This window comes from Loxodonta africana, chromosome X (assembly GCF_030014295.1).
Source record: "Loxodonta africana isolate mLoxAfr1 chromosome X, mLoxAfr1.hap2, whole genome shotgun sequence".
NCBI lineage: Eukaryota > Metazoa > Chordata > Mammalia > Proboscidea > Elephantidae > Loxodonta > Loxodonta africana.
The window spans coordinates 1,409,957-1,430,679 of NC_087369.1; the positions used below are offsets into that span (position 1 = coordinate 1,409,957).

Genomic DNA, 20,723 nt, shown 5'->3' on the forward strand with positions numbered 1-20,723 from the left:
TTTTTTTTTTTTTTTTAAAGATTTTGAGGCTTGCGAGTTGGTACAGCATAGAGAATCAGAAGATGGAAGGAGAACAACTCTGCAGAGAAGATGCACCAATGAGACCATAGGTTCAAAAATACTCATTACAGCAGTATTGTAGCTGAAAAACCAATGATAAATCCAACTCTTCTTGTTGTTGTCGGGTGCCGTTGAGTTGGCTCCAACTCAGGACAACCTCATGTATAACAGAATGAGATGTTGCCCCATCCTGCACCATCCTCACACTAGTAGGTATGCTTCCAGCTACCGTGTCAATCCATCATGTTGAGGGGCTTCCTCTTTTTTGCTTTACCAAGCAGATATCCTTCTCCAGGGACTGGTCCCTCCTGATAACATGTCTGGACACCAAAGAAGAATTGGCAGCTTTCCATTACGGTATTGGCGAAGAAGAATATTGAATACACCATGGACTGCCAGAAGAGCGAATAGGTTTGTCTTGGAAGAAGTACAGCCAGAATGCTCCTTAGAAGTGAGGATGGTGAGACTTTGTCTCACGTACTTTGGGCATATTATCAGGAGGGACCAGTCTCTGGAGAAAGACATCATGCTTGGAAAAGTAGACGGTCAGTGAAAAAGAGGAAGGGGATTTACACAGTGACTGCAATGATGGGCTCAAACATAGCAACAATTGTGAGGATGGCGCAGGACTGGGCAGTGTTTCACTCTATTGTCCATGGGGTCTCTGTGGGTTGGAACTGACTCGATGACACCTAACAACAACAACTTGTCCAAAGTAAGCGAGCCAATGTCTCACCGTCCAAAAGAAGCCCTAGCCAAGGCTGAAAGTGTTCGGAGAGATGGTTTTCATACCTCTTTGCAAGGTCGGGCTGTAATTATCAGGCTGTTGATGGTCCGAAGTCATCCCAGACCTGCCAGGGGAGGTCTTGGCCTTTTTATGAATATGTGGCTCTTTGATAGGGATCAGGAAATTTTTTCACAAAGGGCCAGATGGTAAATATTTTAGGCTTTGCAAACCATACGGTATCTGTCACAACTACTCTCTGCTGTTACGTGGCAAAAGCAGCCACACACAATATGTTGCCGAAATGGCGTGGCTGTGTGCTGATAAAACTTTATTGACAAAAACAGGCAATGGGGGCCAGATAACTCCATGGGCTCTAGTTTGCTGATCCCTGCTTTGTGTGTGTGATTGACTTCAGGGTGGGCACCCTGATATAAAACAGACAGGAGGCTCATCCCTGGCATAATGACCAGGGTGGTTAATTAAATGGTTTGCACTTAACTACTAACCTAGAGGTCGTTGGTTCACACTCACGCAGTGGTACCGCAGAAGAAAAGACCTGGCAATCTGCCTCTGTAAAGATTACATCCTTGAAAACCTTATGGGGCAGTTCTTCTCTGTCACATGGGGTCGCTAGGAGTAAGAATTGACTCAAGGGCACCTAACGACAACATGAACCCATGAAACTGTATATCGAGTTTTGTGTGTGTGTGTGTCAGGAAAATGGACTCAGAGCCCCCACTGGATGTCAAAGGTGTCTGCAGGCCCCAGGAAGATTAAACTTGCTTATGCGGAGGTCAGGAGTTTGGGCAGAAGCAAGGAACTGAGCTAGAGTTATTTGGGACTGAATCTCAGATTGGGAAAAGGGGACAGGATGTGTCAGCACCCCCAAGGGAGCTGAGGCCTTGGTGCTGACAGAGTAATGAAAGCCAGCAAGTCTCAGAGGAAGGGAAGGACGGAAATAGAAGTGCCGCCAGCCATGAGGGCTACCATGGGAATGGGGCCGGATGTTTCCAGGGAGACCCTTGGAAGATTGACCGTGAATTTGCAGATTCCTAGGCTGTGGGCTACGGCTCCTCCAAAGACACCCACCAAGGGGACAAGACAATGGTGGCCTGTTGATGTAGCTTGGTCGAGTCAGCGTGGGAGATGGATGTCTGTCCTGGGTGGTCAGTGTCCTCGCACTGGTCAGAGCAGGCACAGAGTCAGTGTGGGAGATGGACGTCTATTCTTGGTGGTCAGTGTCCTCACAGTGGACAGAGCAGACACAGAGTCAGTGTGGGAGATGGACGCCTGTCCTTGGTGGTCGGTGTCCTCACGCTGTACAGAGGAGCAGACACAGAGTCAGTGTGGGAGATGGACACCTGTCCTTGGTGGTCAGTGTCCTCACAGTGGACAGAGCAGACACAGAGTCAGTGTGGGAGATGGATGTCTGTCCTTGGTGGTCGGTGTCCTCACACTGTACAGAGGAGCAGACACAGAGTCAGTGTGGGAGATGGACACCTGTCCTTGGTGGTCAGTGTCCTCACAGTGGACAGAGGAGCAGACACAGAGTCAGTGTGGGAGATGGACGTCTATTCTTGGTGGTCAGTGTCCTCACAGTGGACAGAGCAGACACAGAGTCAGTGTGGGAGATGGACACCTGTCCTTGGTGGTCAGTGTCCTCACAGTGGACAGAGCAGACACAGAGTCAGTGTGGGAGATGGACGCCTGTCCTTGGTGGTCGGTGTCCTCACACTGTACAGAGGAGCAGACACAGAGTCAGTGTGGGAGATGGACACCTGTCCTTGGTGGTCAGTGTCCTCACAGTGGACAGAGGAGCAGACACAGAGCCAGTGTGGGAGATGGACGTCTGTCCTGGGTGGTCAGTGTCCTCACAGTGGACAGAGGAGCAGACACAGAGCCAGTGTGGGAGATGGATGTCTGTCCTGGGTGGTCAGTGTCCTCACAGTGAACAGAGGAGCAGACACAGAGTCAGTGTGGGAGATGGACGTCTGTCCTGGGTGGTCAGTGTCCTCACAGTGGACAGAGGAGCAGACACAGAGTCAGTGTGGGAGATGGACGTCTGTCCTTGGTGGTCAGTGTCCTCATGCTGTACAGAGGAGCAGACACAGAGTCAGTGTGAGAGATGGACGCCTGTCCTTGGTGGTCGGTGTCCTCATGCTGTACAGAGGAGCAGACACAGAGTCAGTGTGGGAGATGGACACCTGTCCTTGGTGGTCAGTGTCCTCACAGTGGACAGAGCAGACACAGAGTCAGTGTGGGAGATGGACGCCTGTCCTTGGTGGTCGGTGTCCTCACACTGTACAGAGGAGCAGACACAGAGTCAGTGTGGGAGATGGACACCTGTCGTTGGTGGTCAGTGTCCTCACAGTGGACAGAGGAGCAGACACAGAGTCAGTGTGGGAGATGGACACCTGTCCTTGGTGGTCAGCGTCCTCACAGTGGACAGAGGAGCAGACACAGAGTCAGTGTGGGAGATGGACGCCTGTCCTTGGTGGTCGGTGTCCTCACGCTGGACAGAGGAGCAGACACAGAGTCAGTGTGGAAGATGGATGTCTGTCCTTGGTGGTCGGTGTCCTCACGCTGTACAGAGGAGCAGACACAGAGTCAGTGTGGGAGATGGACACCTGTCCTTGGTGGTCAGTGTCCTCACAGTGGACAGAGCAGACACAGAGTCAGTGTGGGAGATGGATGCCTGTCCTTGGTGGTCGGTGTCCTCACACTGTACAGAGGAGCAGACACAGAGTCAGTGTGGGAGATGGACACCTGTCGTTGGTGGTCAGTGTCCTCACAGTGGACAGAGGAGCAGACACAGAGCCAGTGTGGGAGATGGACGTCTGTCCTGGGTGGTCAGTGTCCTCACAGTGGACAGAGGAGCAGACACAGAGCCAGTGTGGGAGATGGATGTCTGTCCTGGGTGGTCAGTGTCCTCACAGTGGACAGAGGAGCAGACACAGAGTCAGTGTGGGAGATGGACGCCTGTCCTTGGTGGTCGGTGTCCTCATGCTGTACAGAGGAGCAGACACAGAGTCAGTGTGGGAGATGGACACCTGTCCTTGGTGGTCAGTGTCCTCACAGTGGACAGAGGAGCAGACACAGAGTCAGTGTGGGAGATGGACGCCTGTCCTTGGTGGTCGGTGTCCTCACACTGTACAGAGGAGCAGACACAGAGTCAGTGTGGGAGATGGACGCCTGTCCTTGGTGGTCGGTGTCCTCACGCTGGACAGAGGAGCAGACACAGAGTCAGTGTGGAAGATGGATGTCTGTCCTTGGTGGTCGGTGTCCTCACGCTGTACAGAGGAGCAGACACAGAGTCAGTGTGGGAGATGGACACCTGTCCTTGGTGGTCAGTGTCCTCACAGTGGACAGAGCAGACACAGAGTCAGTGTGGGAGATGGATGCCTGTCCTTGGTGGTCGGTGTCCTCACACTGTACAGAGGAGCAGACACAGAGTCAGTGTGGGAGATGGACACCTGTCCTTGGTGGTCAGTGTCCTCACAGTGGACAGAGGAGCAGACACAGAGCCAGTGTGGGAGATGGACGTCTGTCCTGGGTGGTCAGTGTCCTCACAGTGGACAGAGGAGCAGACACAGAGCCAGTGTGGGAGATGGATGTCTGTCCTGGGTGGTCAGTGTCCTCACAGTGGACAGAGGAGCAGACACAGAGTCAGTGTGGGAGATGGACGCCTGTCCTTGGTGGTCGGTGTCCTCATGCTGTACAGAGGAGCAGACACAGAGTCAGTGTGGGAGATGGACACCTGTCCTTGGTGGTCAGTGTCCTCACAGTGGACAGAGCAGACACAGAGTCAGTGTGGGAGATGGACGCCTGTCCTTGGTGGTCGGTGTCCTCACACTGTACAGAGGAGCAGACACAGAGTCAGTGTGGGAGATGGACACCTGTCGTTGGTGGTCAGTGTCCTCACAGTGGACAGAGGAGCAGACACAGAGTCAGTGTGGGAGATGGACACCTGTCCTTGGTGGTCAGCGTCCTCACAGTGGACAGAGGAGCAGACACAGAGTCAGTGTGGGAGATGGACACCTGTCCTTGGTGGTCAGTGTCCTCACAGTGGACAGAGCAGACACAGAGTCAGTGTGGGAGATGGACGCCTGTCCTTGGTGGTCGGTGTCCTCACAGTGGACAGAGGAGCAGACACAGAGTCAGTGTGGGAGATGGACACCTGTCCTTGGTGGTCAGTGTCCTCACAGTGGACAGAGGAGCAGACACAGAGCCAGTGTGGGAGATGGACGTCTGTCCTGGGTGGTCAGTGTCCTCACAGTGAACAGAGGAGCAGACACAGAGCCAGTGTGGGAGATGGACGCCTGTCCTGGGTGGTCAGTGTACTCACACTGGTCAGAAGAGCACACAGAGGTGATGTATGGTAGCCCCCCTGCTAGGCCAGCCACCTCCTTACCCCTGGTGTTGTGGCAGAGCCCCTATTTTGTCTGAGTGTCTACCCAGAATGGGTACCCTGTCAGCCTCTGGGTTGAAAGCTGATCCGTTGTAGTCAATTGTGAAGATGTTGACCCACGTGCAGAAATGGGTTTTGATACTCTAGGGACTTCCAAAGAGATACATTAGAGGACCTGTGAATGGAACCTTATTTGGTAAAAAGGTCTTTCTAGACATGATTAAGGGAAATATCTAAAGATGAGATCATCCTGGATTAAGATGCACCCTGAACCCAACAACAAGTGTCCTTAGGCATCAGAGGAGAAGTCCTGCAGTGAAGGAGGGGGTGAAGACGGAGGCAGAGATTGGAGTGATGAGACCTGCTATGGATGGAATTGTGTCCCCCCCAAAATGTGTGTTGGAGTCCTGTCTGCTGTACTTGTGGATGTGACCCCTGCCCACACTGCACCTGCCATCTGGTAGATAGTCTGCGTTGGTTTGTGGAAGATACCATTTCATAACGCAGGGTGCAGGGTGGTGAACGGTGACCCCAACAACATGTGTTCACGTCCAGGAACCTGGAACCTGTGAATGGAACGTCACTTGGTAAAAGGCTTGCCTTAGGCTGGGTTCTCTAGAGAAGCAAAATCAGTGATGTATATATATATAGAGAGAGAGAGAGAGAGATATTTATATCAAGGAAACGGCTCATGTGGCTATAGAGACTGGAAAGTCCCAAGTCTGTGAGTCAGACATCAGGCTGGAAGCTTCTCCTGACTCACATAGCTGCAGGGGCTGGTGAACCCAAGATAAGTTGCTAGAAGGTAAGCTGCTAGCTCAAGTCCCAAGAACTAGAGGTCAAATGAGGATGCAAAGCAAGCCAAAGCCAGCAAACTTTGCCAGAAAGTTCACACACAACGGATGCAGGCAACACCCCCAAGGAAACTCCCTTTCAAATGACTGGCTGTTCACAGCAGATCTCATCATGGAGGTGATTACATTATGTAAGATCTCATCATAAAGATGATTACATCAGCTCTCATCATGAAGATGGTTACATTATATCACAACTCATCATGGAGGTGATTACATTATGTCTGGTCTCATCATGGAGGTGATTACATTGTATCAGGTCTCATCACGGAGGTGATTGCATCATTACATAACTGCCAACCTACATCATAACTGCCAAATCCCTGAGAATCATGGCCCAGCCAAGTTGACACACAACCTTCACCATCACAAGGGTGTTTGTAGATGTGATCAGGGTGAGCCTCTTAGCAGGAGATGATCCTGGATCACTCTGTCTTAAGTCTTCTAGCGTTGCTATAACAGAAATACCACAAGTGGATGGCTTTAACAAACAGAAATGTATTTTCTTACAGTTCAGGAGGCTAGAATTCAGGTCGCTGGCTCTAGGCAAGGCTCTCTCTCTCTCTCTCTGTTGGCTCTGGAGGAAGGTCCTTGTTTCTTCTGCTTGTTTCCTGGTTCCTTGGTGGTCTTCATGTGGCATCTGTCTTCCCCATCTCTGCTTGCTTAATCTACTCCTTTTATATCTCGAAAGAGATTGACTCAAGACACACCCTACACTAATACTGCCTCCTTAACATAACGAAGAAAACGTAATCCCAAATGGGATTCTAACCACAAGTGTTGTTGTTGTTGTCAGGTGCCGCCGAGTCGGTTCCGACTCATAGTGACCCTATGTACAACAGAACGAAACACTGCCTGGTCCTGTGCCATCCTTACAATCGTCGTTAAACCACAGGTATAGGGGTTAGGGTTTACAACATATATTGAATTGGGGGACACAATTCAATCCATAACAGGCCCTAAATCCAATGACAGGTTCCCTTATAAGGGGCACACAGAGGAGAAAGCCATGTGAAGATGGAGGCAGGAACTGGAGTGACGTGTCTACAAGCCCAGGACACCAAGAATTGCCAGCCAACACCAGAAGCTGGGAGAGAGGCATGGAATAGATTCTGTCTCTGAGCCTCAGAAGAAATCAACACGCCTGACACCCTGATCTCTCACTCCCAGTCTTCAGAACCCTGAGGGAATAAATTTCATCTCATTTGCTGTTATGTGTTGAGTGTTGTTGATAGGTGCCATACAGTCAGATCTGACTCAGAGCGACCCTCTGTACAACAGAACAAAACACTGCCCATCCTGCGCCATCCTCACAATCCTTGTTATGCTTGAGCCCATTGTTGCAGCCCCTGTGTCAATCCATCTCATTGAGGGTCTTCCTCTCTTTCCCTGACCCTCTACTTTACCAAGCATGATGTCCTTCTCCAGGGACTGGTCCCTCCTGATAACATGTCCAAAGTACATGAGACGAAGCCTCACCGTCCTTGCTTCTAAGGAGTATTCTGGTTGTACTTCTTCCAAGACAGATTTTTCATTCTGGCAGTCCACGGTATATTCAGTATTCTTCGCCAACCTCACAATTCAAAGGCATCAACTCTTCTTTGGTCTTCCTTATTCATTGTCCAGCTTTTGCATACATATGCAAATATGAGTTGAGTGGTAGTCCCCCAAAAAGAAATGCTGTAACCCTTGCCCACACCTTGATTTTAGATTTCTGACCTCCAGAACTGTGAGAGCTTAAACCCCTGTGGTCTTAAACAACCTGGTTCGTGGTTTTTTGTTACAGCTGCCCCAGGAAGCTTATGCTGCCGGGCTGTCAGAATGCTGCTCTGGGTACCATTTTAGCACTGTTTATCTCACCCGTTTCTCACTGTCACCCCTCATCTCCTACCCTCTCTGTTAAATGCACATCTTGTTATCTTTATCATCAGAGACGGTGCTGCAATGATTCAGCCAGGTATTAACACTTGAGCAGAAACTCACACCTTCCAGCCACGTCCAGCCTGGAGTGGCCAGGGGGCTGCCAGGACCTGCTCAGAGACCCCACTTCTCCCTGCTCCATGGGCCTGAAGGGGCAACTGGGAGGCGAGGACCTGGGGACGCAGTGGAGACACAGGCTGTCTTGGCTTCCCCGGTTCTGCGTCTCCTCTGCCCTTCTTTGATTGCCTGGAGGGTAGGCAGCCCCCTACCCTAGCAGATCTGTGATGCCTCAGCTGCTCCTTCAACCTGAGCAGCCCTGGGCAGACCCAGTGTTTACTGAGAAGCACTGGTGAGCCGGTAGAGGAAGCGCCCCGCCCTCCAACTAGCTCACCGCAGGGCTCTGTGAGCTGGGGGTGCTGTCCTCCCAGAGGCTGGTACCCACAAAACCATGAGCAAAACAAGCGGGCGGGCACAAAAGGCTTGGGGAGAGGTCACTTTCCCATAGGGCCGGGCACAAGGCTTGCTGCTGGCTCTCAATTTCATAAACAGTGCCAGGTTGTTAGAAAAAGATAATGGAGAACACCCAAACCAAATCTGTTGCCATGGAGTCAACTGCGGTTCATGGAGACAGCACCTGTTACAGGGCACGAGGGCTCCACAGGGTTTTCTTGGCTATGATCTTTAGGGAAGCAGACCACCAAGTCTTTTCTTCCGTGGTGCCTGTCATGAATTGAGTTGTGTCCCCTCAAAAATGTGTGTCAACTTGGCTAGGCTGTGATTCCCAGTATTATGTGATTGTCCACCATTTTCTCGTCTGATGTGACTTTCCTACGTGTCGTAAATCCTAACCTCCGTGATGTTAACGAGGCAGGACTAGAGGCGGTTATATTAAGGAAGCAAGACACAACCTACAGGATTAGGTTGTATCTTGAGTCAATCTCTTTTGAAATATTAAAGACAGAAGCAAGCAGAGAGGAGAGAGACCTCCTACCACCAAGAAAGAAGAGCCAGGAGCAGAGCGCATCCTTTGGACCCTGAGTCCTTGCACTGAGAAGCTCCTCTACCAGGGGCAGATTGATGACAAGGACCTTCCTCCACACCTGACAGAGACAGAAAGCCTTCCCCTGGAGCTGGTGCCCTGAATTCAGACTTCTAGCCTCCAAGACTTAGACTGCGAGAGAATAAACCTCTGTTTGTTAAGGTCACCGAGTTGTGGTGTTTCTGTTAGATCAGCACCGGGTGACTAAGACAGCAGGTTGGAACCTCCAACCTTGAAGTTAGTGTTATTGTTGTTGTTAGCTTCCATTGAATCTGTTCCAACTCACAGTGAACCCATGGGTGGTGTGATGAGTTGCTTTTACAACCCTTTTCTCACCATGGACTTGTCCCTCCTACAAAGTGATTTATGGTCAGTTTTGTCATCCTGCTAGGCTTAAAAAAGAGAGCTGATTCCAAGAAAGAAGAAACGGGAATGGAGCATGTCTTTGAACCCAGGGTCCCTGCGCTGAGAACCTCCTCGACCCAGGAGACAGAGAAACAGAGAGAGAAAGAGAAAGAGCTGTAACACCGGAGATGGGACAAGATGGTGAGAAGTGGTGGCTGCAGAATCAGGAGTCTGGCGGGACACAGTGCAGTGAGCTTCATGGCCCACAGAGCAAGGGGTCTACAGTTGGTGTGCTGACCTAGGAAGTGAGAGAGCTGAGCGCCTTTGGACTGAGGCTTCCTGGCAGAGGGGGGTTTCCCCAGGCACTTGTTGGCAGAGCTAAAGAGTTTTGTAATACTTGCCCAAGCAGGGCAGGGGCCGAGAGCCGAGAGGCTGAGGGCCAGGGAGAGGTCTGCCTGTGGGCATGGCTGAGAAGCTGCCCTGATGGAACAACTGTATCCTGAGTCATTCCTGATCCTGATTTGTAACCTTTTACTTCCCTAATAAACCCCATGGTCACGAGTATTGTCTGTGTGGCCACTGTGTGGCTGTTGCAACAGGGTATCCAACCCAACAGAGAAGTAGAGAGTGCTGTGGGAAGGATGGCTGGTGTCAGAACTGGTAAAAAATTGGAAGGTGGAGGTATGTTTGACCTCTGCTTCATAGGAAACAGCTTTGGGTTGAAATTGATGGTGATTCTCTCTTTCCTCGTGAAGTTAGAGGAGCTCAGATGCCTTGGTGCTGCCATGTTCATGCCATGCATTACAGTGTACAACTGTGCTCTGTGGGGTCTTCTTGGCTGTGATCTTTATGGAAGCAGATTGCCAGGCCTTCCTTCCATGGAGCTGCCGGGGGGTTCGAACCACCAACCTTTGGTTAGAAGCTAAGCACAGTCTTTGGTTTGTGCCACCCAGGGACCTATGGAAAAGCTTGTACCCGTTCACTGCAACTTGCTGTGTAAATATGCTGTGATTGTTTTCTCCCATTTGTTAAAATCAACCAACAAGAAAGATGATACACAAATATTCATTGCAGCACTATTCACAGTAGCCAAAGAGTGGAAACAACCCAAGTGTCCATCCACAGATGAATGGATAAACACAATGTGGTCCATCTGTACAATGGAGCATCACTCAGCTATGAAGGGAAATGAAGTCCTGATGCAAGCCATGATGCGGCTAAACCTTGAAAACTTCACACTGAGAGAGTAAGCAGACACAAAGGACAAATACCCTATGGTCCCACTTTTATAAAATACCCAGAATAGGCAAATGCATTAGACATCAAAGTTTATTAGTGGTTACCAGGGGATGGGGGGTGGGGATGGGGAAATGAGGAGCTATTACTTAAAAGGCACTGAAGTTCTGTTTGGGGTGATGGAAAGTGCTGGAAATAGATAGCAGTGATAGTTGTGCAACACTGGAAATACATTAAATGTCTGACGGTGAATTTTATGGGTTTTCTCTTAGTCATCTAGTGTGGTTATAACAGAAATACCACAACTGGGTGGCTTTAACAAACAGAAAATTTATTCTCTCACAGTCTGGGAGGCTATAGGTCTGAATTCAGGGCGCGGGCCCTAGGGGAAGGCTTTCTGTCTCTGTTGGCCCTGGAGGAAGGTCCTTGTCTCTTTGAGCTTCTGATCCTGGGCAGATCTTCATGTGGCTTGGCATCGGCTCTTCCTGTATCTCTGCTGGCTTAATCTGTTCTTTTTATTTCTTGAAAAGGACTAAATGAAGACACATCCTACGCTAAATCTGCCTCATTAACATAACGAAGACAACCCGTTCCTGAATAGGATGATAACCACAGGCACAGAAGTTAGGATTTATAAGGCATACTTTTCAGAGGCCCAATTCAACCCGTAACACTCCACCCTTCAGCCCTCAGAAAATCATGTCCTTCTCACATGCAAAGCATGTTTACCCCATCACATCATCCCAAAAGTCTTAAATCAACTTCAAACCCAAAATCTCATTTTCTGAATCACCTAAATCGAATACGGGTGAGACATTAGGTGTATTCCACCTGGGGGTAAAATTGCTCTTCATCTGTGAACCTGTGAAATCTAGAATACAAGTTATCCGTTTCCAAAATACAGTGATAGAACAGGCACAAGGCAGACATTTCCATTACAAATGGGAGAAATTGGAGGGAAAGAAGGGATAATGGGCATCAAGCAAGTGCAAAACCCAGCAGAACAATTTACAATAGCTCTCAAGGCTTGGAAATAATCCTCTGTTCTCTGAGACCATCTGGGCAATGGTCCTGTCCTCCAGACTCTGGGTGCTGGCCACACCCTTTGGATTCTGGGTGGAGGTCCCTCTGCCCTGGGCTTCAGGTCTGCCTTCCAGGTCCACTAGGATGGCAACTCTGCTCCCTTTGCTTCAGGTGGTCCCATTCTCCTAGTCCATCTGAGTGGCAACTCCAAACTCTCGGCCCCAGCAGGCCCCATTCTTCTGCCTCTTGGGCATGGCAGCCCCTCCTTCTGAGCTTTGGGCAGTGGCCCCATCCTTCAGGCACTTGTGAATGTCAGCCCTCACTCCGGTACTGAATTGGTGAAGATCTTCCTCTTTAAAACCTAGGAAGTCGTGGCCGCGCCCTTTGAGATCCAGAAGACCGTGGCCCCACCCTTTGAAACTGAGAAGGCCCTGCTTCCTGAGCTCCTTCCAACAGTTCTGCTAATCTCTGAGCTGCTCCAGGGGTGGCTCTTTGCTTTTCTGGGGGGCCTTTTTCCTGCCTGTAGAATTCCAAGAGGCAGACAGCTTTCTTCCTTTTCTCTCTTTCTCTGTCCCTGTCAGTCTAAGTTGATGGGTTTTTCTGCTGTGGTAGTTGGTTAGATCCATCAGTCACAGGCTTAATCTGTTTAACAAAATATTGTGTAGCCACATCCTTGGTGACCATTCTAGGACAGGTGTCCTTAGTTTGTACAACAGAATTTTCCAAATCTTTAAGTTTTGTTTCCATTTTGTACAGTTCATTTTTAAGTCTGTCTCTTTCCTGTTGCATTTTACAATACACACAAAGAAGAAACCATGTGGCTCCTTTAAGATCTTGCTTAGAGATCTCCTAAGCTAAGTCCATCACTTACAAGTTCTGCCTTCCACCAAACATTTGAACATAATTACGACAAGCTCTTTGCCGCTGCATAAGAAGCATCGCCCTTCCTCCACCGTCCAATCACATGTTCCTCATTTTCTTTTAAAACTTCACCAGAAGAGCACTGAACATCCACATTTCTAGCAACATTCTTTAGCTGGCACCATATGTATTCTCTAAGTTGATGGAGACCTTCTCTATAGCTCTCTTCACTTCCTCGTGAGTCCTCACCAGAATTGCCTTCAATGTCCATAATTCTACCAATGGTTTCTTCAAGGTAAACTAGGCTTTTACTATTAGTCCCCTTAACACCCTTCTAACCTCTACCCATTACCCAATTCCAAAACCGTGTCCACATTTTATGTATCTGTTAGAGCAGCACCCCACTCCCAGTACTAAATTCTGTCTTAGTTATAAAGTGCTACTGTAACAGAATTACCACAGTGGGTGGCTTTTACAAACAGAAGTTTATTTTCTTACAGTTTAGAAGGCTAAATTCAGGGCACTGGCTCTAGGGGAAGGCTTTCTGTCTGCTGGCTCTGAGGGAAGGTCCTTGTCTCTTCAGCTTCTGCTTCCTCGTTCCTTGGAGATCTCCATGTGTCTATCTTACCCCATCTCTGCTTCTCTCACTTACTTGTCTAATCTCTTTTTATATCTCAAAAGAGATAGACTCCAGATATGCCCTACACTAATCATGCCTCATTAACATAACGAAGACAACCCTCTCCCAAATGGGATTATAACTGGAGGCATAGGGATTAGGATTTCCAACACATATTTCTTGGGGGCATAATTTAATCCATAATACGTATTATGCCACAATTTTTTTTAAAAGTCATAAAAAGAAAGGAGGGAGAAGAAGACTAGTGTTATGACTTTGTGTCTCCAATCACCACATGTGGACATCGTAACCCCTATACCTGTAAATACGATCCTGCTTAGTCATAGGAATTTTGTTTTGTTATATTAGTGAGGTCATACTGGAGTAGGGTGGGTCCTAAACCTTATCCCTTCTGAGTGGCCAGAGAAGCCTGGAAGCCCAAAAAACCAAGCCAGTTGCCATCAAGTAGACCCCGACTCATGGCACCCCCACATTTGCCACATTTGCTCCATAGGGTTTGCAGTGCCTGATTTTTTTGAAGCAAATTGCCAGGACTTTCTTCCGAGATGCGCCTGGGTGGACTTGAACTGCCAACCTTTCAATTAGCAGCTGAGCACTTAACCACTTGAGCCACCTAGGGACTCCCTGGAGAACCCACCAAACCCTTTTTCCTTTGCCCAAGACCCACACCAGCAGGCTCCTCGAAGCGGCTGAGATTCCTGCTGCAAGACCCCGATCTCAATCATGGACAGAGATTCCTGGTGGCTTCCAAGGCCCCGTGGGGCTCCTCCCAGGGGTGTTCATCTGGACCAGTGGTCCTGTTTGGTCCTTTCAGTCTTCTGGAAGAGTCTCTGCCCTTCCTGGGGTCTTCTGGTGGCCGGGTTCGGTGTGACAAGAGCCGACACGTTTGCTGCCCAGATGGGGAAACTGAGGCCCTGAAGGCAACTTCTTGGGGGCTGCAGCACCAGTGAGAGACCCCCACCTTGAGCCCCCAGTGCCCTGCCCCTGCTCAGCCTCCCAGTCTCCTCGTGGAGGACCAGTCCACTTCGGGAGATTCCCCACACCTGATTCTACCTCACAGCAGGTGGAGAGCAGAGAAAGCACCTTCTACTTTAGGAATCTCAAGGTACAGCCCAGGGCGAGGGGGGTGGGGAACTGGTGGTTTTCAGCACTTGCCCTCCCTTCCCAAGCTCTCACCTGGCTGAGACCACCTGGCTGAGACACCCAGTCTGGCGTTGCCAATGCAGCACCGAGGGGTCTCTGTAAATGCTCCCACCAGGCAGGGGCTGGGGTGGGATGCTGCCAACCAACAAACCAGGGTGGAGGTCACGTAAAAAGCACTGACCATTTTCATGACTGAAATGAAATGGGATGACTGCTTCCCGAGGCTCTATGCATTTTCATTTTGTTGTGATTGATCGGATATTGAGCTGTGGTGTTTTACTGTACTGTATTACAAATGGAAGCTATAGCAATTTAATTTTGTAAATGGCGTTAAGCACTGGTGGGATACTAAAAGCAGAATTAGACTTAAGTACTACAAGATATATACACTAAACACACACATACACACATATTCACATGTACATTGTTGTTGTTAAGTGCCGTTGAATTGGTTCCTACTCATAGTGACCCTACAGGACAGAGTAGAACTACCCCATAGAGTTTCTAAGGAGTGGCTGGTGGATTTGAACTGCTGACCTTTTGGCTAACAACTGAGCTCTTAACCACTGTGCCACCAGGGCTCCACTCACACATATAGACATACACATACACACATACATGTTTACACACGCACATATATGCACATGTGTATATAAACAGATACAAACACACGTTACATAAATATACATGCATATATTACGTGTGTTGGGTTTTTGTTATGTACACATCCACACGTATACACGCACATCCACAGAACATATAGACACAGATAGAAACACACATGCACACACGTGCATACACACACACACACGTATATATAAACATGTTGTTGTTGTCAGGTGCCATCAAGTCGGTTCTGGCTCGTAATGACACTGTGTGCTACAGAATGAAACACTGCCCGGTCCTGTGCCATCCTCACAATTGTTCTTATACTTGAGCCCACTGTTGCAGCCACTGTGTCAATCCACCTCGTTGAGGGTCTTCCTCTTTTGTGCTGACCCTGTACTCTGCCAAGCATGATGTCCTTCTCCAGGGACTGATCCCTCCCGACAACATGTCCAGAGCCTGTAAGACGCAGTCTCGCCATCCTAGCCTCTAAGGAGCATTCTGGCCGCACTTGTTCCAAGACAGATTTGTTCGTCCTTTTGGCAGTCCATGGTGTATTCAATATTCTTCGCCAACACCACAATTCAAAGGCGTCAACTCTTCTTTGGTCTTCCTTATTTATTGTCCAGCTTTCACATGCATATGAGGCGATTGAAAATACCATGGCTTGGGTCAGGTGCACCTTAGTCTTCAGGGTGACATCTTTTCTCTTCAACACTTTAAAGAGGCCTTTTTTTTTTTGAGCAGCAGACTTGCCCAGTGCAATGCGTCTATTGATTTCTCGACTGCTGCTTCCATGGGTGTTGATTGTGGATTCAAGTAAATCGAAATCCTTGACAACTTCAAACTTTTCTCCGTGTATCATGATCCTGACCAGTGGCAACCCTATGTACAGAGTAAAACTGTGTTCAACAGGGTTTTCAATGGCTGATTTTTTTGTTATGTATATTTTTCATTTTTGTTAGTTGTCAATCCAGCTTCAACTCATGACAACTCCATGTGTGTCAGAATAGAACTGGGATCCAGGAGGTTTTCAAGACTGTTACCTTTCAGAAGCAGATTGCCCGGTCTTTCTTCTGAGCTGCCTCTGGGTGGATTTCAACCCACAAGTTTCTGGTTAGTAGTTGAGCACCTAACAGTTTGTGCCAAACAGGGGGTCCCACCTTCTGATCAAAAACACTTCCAAAATCTCCTTTTTGTTTTTCTCATTTTCAGTGGAGAGAATTTGCCACGTTTGAGAATTTTTCTTGCCCAAGTGTTGACCTTTAAAGATGTCTCATTTACTTCAGTTTACTGATCCTGTCTGCATGTAAAACATTGATGTTTGTGTATCATGAATTGTCTGCATCAACTTACTTTTTTTTTTAAACATTGCATTACAACGGCACACATCTTCACTACAGAGGTTTTTGGCACACCCTTAAATTTTGCAGTGGCGACAAGTCCCTCGTAACCCTCACCCTAGTTCCGTCCTGTGTGTTCGACCTTCCTGGGGTCCATGTTGTAGTCCCCAGCGAGGGGTCTCTGCCAGAGATTCCGCTGCTTGACCCCAAGATGACGTATTTTTATGGCCTCCCCAAGGGACCGCAACCAGCAAACACAGGGAAACTCTCACCAGTAGTGAAACAATTTGCTGTGGACTCAACCCTGAGTCGTGGCACTCCCACGTGTGTCAGAGTAGAACTGTGCTCCACAGGGTTCTCGATGGCTGATTTCTTAGTATAGATAGCCAGGCCTTTCTTCCGAGGTACCTCTGGGTAGACTCGAACCTCTAGCCTTCTGGTTAGCAGCCTGTGGGATAACTGCTTCAACTCCCCAGGTTCTCTTTAGATATATAGACTACAAGCACATAGACAAAAAAAAAAAAAAAAATGCTGTTGTGTCTGTGTGTCAGAGTAGAACTGTGCTCCATAGGGTTTTTAGAGGCTAATTTTTCTGAAGTAGATTGCCAGGCCTTTCTTCTCAGGCACCCTGGGTGGACTCTAACCCACAACCTTTCGGTTAGCAGCTGAACGAGTTAACCATTTGCACCACTCAGGGACTTCAAACCAAACCAGTTGCATCGAGCAGACTGTCTCATGGCGACCCTGTGTGTGTCAGAGTAAAACTGTGATCCTCAGGGTTCACAATGGTTGACTCTTTGGAAGTGGACTGCCAGGCCTTTCTTCCAAGAAGCCTCTATCTGGACTCGAACGTCCAACCTACCGATTAGCAGCCAAGCGCTTAACCCTTTGACCACCAGGCGTCCCGGCCATGATGGATACTTGGAAAAACAGCCATTGGAAAATCAGAATGCAGAACGAAGTAAAGTCCTCATTGCCTTGGCTATTGCCGGAGCAGCTTTATAGGGCAAAGTGGTTAAGTGCTCAGCTGCTAACCAAAAGGTCAGAGGTTTGAACCCATCAGCGGCTCCAGGGGAGAAACATGTGGCAGTCTGCTTCCTTAAAAATTATAACCTTGGAGACCCTATGAGGCAGTTCTACTCTGTCCTGTAGGGTCGCTGTGAGTCGAAATCCACTGAATGGCAACGGGTTTGGTTTTCAGACTTGGTTTTAACCCTGGCAGTCCCAGGATGTGGGGCTTCCCTGAATGTGTACCCCCGTGGGGTTAGAGGGGGAGGGAGGAGGGGTACGGTAGGTGGTTCACTTCCTGCCATCTGTCTTCCTGTTCTATTTTTACCTGATCTTTTATCAGGCATCGAGCAACCACAGAGACGAGACTGGCACCCTATGGATTCCCGTAGATAATCTGGATGGCGCAAAGGGTGAAGTGCTCAACTACTAGACAGAAGGTTGGTGGTTCGAACCCACTCAGCGGTACCTCAGAGGAAAGGCCGAGTGGTCTGCTTCTGAAATGTCACCGTCTCGACAACCCTGTGGAGCCTTTCTTCTTTGCACACATGAGGTTGCTGTAGTCAGAATCACCGCATCACCAAATCAGAGCAAGTAACAACAATAACTAGAAAATACTGTTAAAAATACGTAAGAACATGCATAGAGAGGGTTGCACATTTTTTCTTTTGCTTCGTGCTCCAATAGGGCTCAGCACAGCTCTGCACAGATCTTCTTTTTATTTAAAGTTTTGGTATTTTGTTCATCATAGTTTTTTTCGTTTGTTGTGATGTGAAGATATTGCATATTATAAAATATTGTTCACCTGATGACTGAGTTTTTGGTGCCTGTCATGGACTGAATTGTGTCATCCTAAAATATTTGTTGTAAATCCTAACCCCTACACCTGTGGTTATGATTCCATTTGGGAGTGTGTTTTCTTATGTTAACGAAGGAATATTAGTGTGGGCTGTGTCTTGAGTCAATCTCTTTTGAGATATAAAAGAAGCAGATTAAGCAAGTAGAGATAGGGGAATAGAGATGCTGTCTCACGTGAAGACCCCCAAGGAGTCAAGGAACACAAGCTGAAAAGAGGCAAGGATCCTTCCCCAGAGCTGACAGAGAGAACCATCCCCTAGAGCCAGCGTCCTGAATTTGTTCTCCAAGTCTCCTGAACTGCGAGCAAATTAACTTCTGTTTATTAAAGCCACCCACTTGTGCGTTCTGTTACGTCAGCACTAGGTAACTAAGACCAAAACAAAAACAAAACCGTTGCCGTCGAGTTGATTCCAGCTCATAGCAGCCCTATATATAGGACACCGTAGAACTGCCCCATAGGGTTTCCAAGGAGTGGCCGGTGGACTTGAATTGCCACCCTTTTGGTTAGCAGCCGAGCTCTCAAGACAACTAAGACAGTGCCCTTAAATTTTGTTCTCGAGGCTAGTGCCTCACTGGCTCACCATAATCCCAGCCCTACTCTGATTTCCTAAAAGGACAAACACTCAAGTGTTCTTACCTATAGAGGCAAAGGAAGGATTTGGGCAGGACCTGGCTTGGAAGAAAGCACAGCTGATGGAAAGGGACCCCATCCTCCACAAACAGGGTGTGCCTGAGAGAAGTCACTAACCAGGTGTGTTTCAACTTTCATGCCAGTGAGATGAACTCCATGTTCCTACCTCTCGGGGCTGTTAGGATGGATAACATAGTGAGGGCAGTGCCTGGCATGGAGCGTGCAGGCCGCAAACAGCACCCTTCTTCACAGTTTCTCGTCTCAGGTGCTCTGCCTTTGTGGTTGCTTGGGGCTCTGCAGTGCGATGGATCTAGCCGTGGTCTTGTAACTCCCACCCAAATGACTGGGCAGGGCTGTGTGATAGGGTAATTGTGGTCCACCAAAGGGATTGGTCAGTTTTGCCATCCAAATGGGCTTGAAATGAGCCCCCCCTCCACCTGCCAGAGGCAGGAAAGAGAATTCCAACCCCATCAAGGAAGAAGAACTAGGAGTGGAGAGCTCGCATCCTTTGAACTCGGGATCTCTGCACCGAGAAACTCCTGGAACCAGGAGACAGAGAAAGAGAGAGAGAGAGAGGTGTAACCCTGAAGAAGGTGAGAAGCGGTGGCAGGACAGACTGGCAGGAGATCATGAAGTGGGCTTCCTGGCACATGGATTGAGAAAGCTGAGTACCTGGGGTGCCTCTGGGGACTTATTGGCAGTGACTAAAAGAGCTTTGTAACACTTGCCTGAGCAGGACAGAGGCCTAGGGCCAGAGAGATGTGCTTGCCAGCATAGCTGAAAAGAGGCTGTCGTGATACAAGAACTGTATCCTGAGAGTTCCTGAACCTGAATTTTAATCTGTTACATTCCAAATAAACCCCATAATCGTTTTAAGTGTAGTCTGTGAGCTCTGTGTGGCCATGGCAGTGAATTATTGAACCCAGCAGAGAAGTAGAGAGTGCCTGTGGGAAAGACAGGTAGTGTCAGAATTGGTAAAGATGGTGGAGAGAGGAGGCATGTCTGACCTCTGCCCCATAGGAATCAGCCTTGGGCTGTTGATCTTGATTCTCCTTCCCCCTTGTGAAGAGAAGGTTAGACTCCACTCCCTCATCTTTTATTTTACAGGCTCCATGAAAGCTTTGTAATGGTAATTAGGATGAAAAATAGGCTGCCTTTTCATTTGCTAGATGGAGGGACAGGTGGATGGATGGATGGGTGGGTAGATGGGCAGGCGGGCGGGCGGACGGATGGACGCATGGACGCATGGGTGCAAGGATGCATGGACGCATGGACGGATGCATGGATGGATGGATGGGTGGGTGGATGGATGGATGGATGGATTGATGGATGGAAGGGTGGGTGGGTGGGTAGTGGGTGGATGGATGGATGGATGGATGGATGGATGGATGGATGGATGGATGGGGGATGGATGGATTGATTGTTGAGTGGATGGATGATGGATGGATGATGGGTGGATTGGTTGGCATATTAACGAGTGGATGGATATATGTGTAGGTGGGTAACTGGGTGGGTAGATGGTTGGATGGAGAGGACAAAAGCGGTCAGTGCTCTGATACTGGACCACAATTCAGTTACCTGCTCGTTGGGATCCTCAATACTTTAACATCCTGCCCCTCAACACCCAGTTACTGGTGTTGCACTCTAGTACCTCAGGGCCAGTACTTTCCTCATGACCTCCCAGGACTGGGCCCTGCTTGTGAACCTCCCTGTGGCAGGTCTTTCTCCTTGGAGACCTCCCATTTGCGACCACTGTCCTGAGGCTTCCTCAGCTATCTCCTGTCACGGGAACCTCCAAGCTGACACGTCCTGGCACTGTCTGCTCTCCAGATGATGCTCCCTCCCGGCTTCGCTCATCCTGGACCAGCACCTTACATGCTTTCCTGACTTAGCCCCTGATTATGCCAGCAAGAAAAGGGAAGTCCACGTGCCTCATGAGCAACTTGAGGACTTTGTCCTCTCAAGGATGAGAGCAAATTCTGTATCTCAGTCTTATCTCATTCTCTCTCTGGGGCTGCTGT

General features: G+C 48.9%; 1 non-coding gene across 6 annotated transcripts in view; it reads left to right on the top strand.

The window, feature by feature from the left end:
• Positions 1 to 20,723, top strand: part of LOC100655037 (uncharacterized) — a 28,092-nt gene that overhangs the window by 2,091 nt on the left and 5,278 nt on the right. The window contains exons 2-5 of one of the 6 annotated variants that reach the window (XR_010319714.1): positions 21 to 12,768; positions 13,607 to 14,218; positions 15,828 to 15,978; positions 17,557 to 17,653. This is a non-coding gene — a transcript (uncharacterized LOC100655037). Of the gene's footprint in view, positions 1 to 20; positions 14,219 to 15,827; positions 15,979 to 17,556; positions 17,654 to 20,723 lie in introns of all 6 variants that reach the window. The other 5 variants (XR_010319713.1, XR_010319709.1, XR_010319710.1 and 2 more) reach the window with 5 other exon arrangements.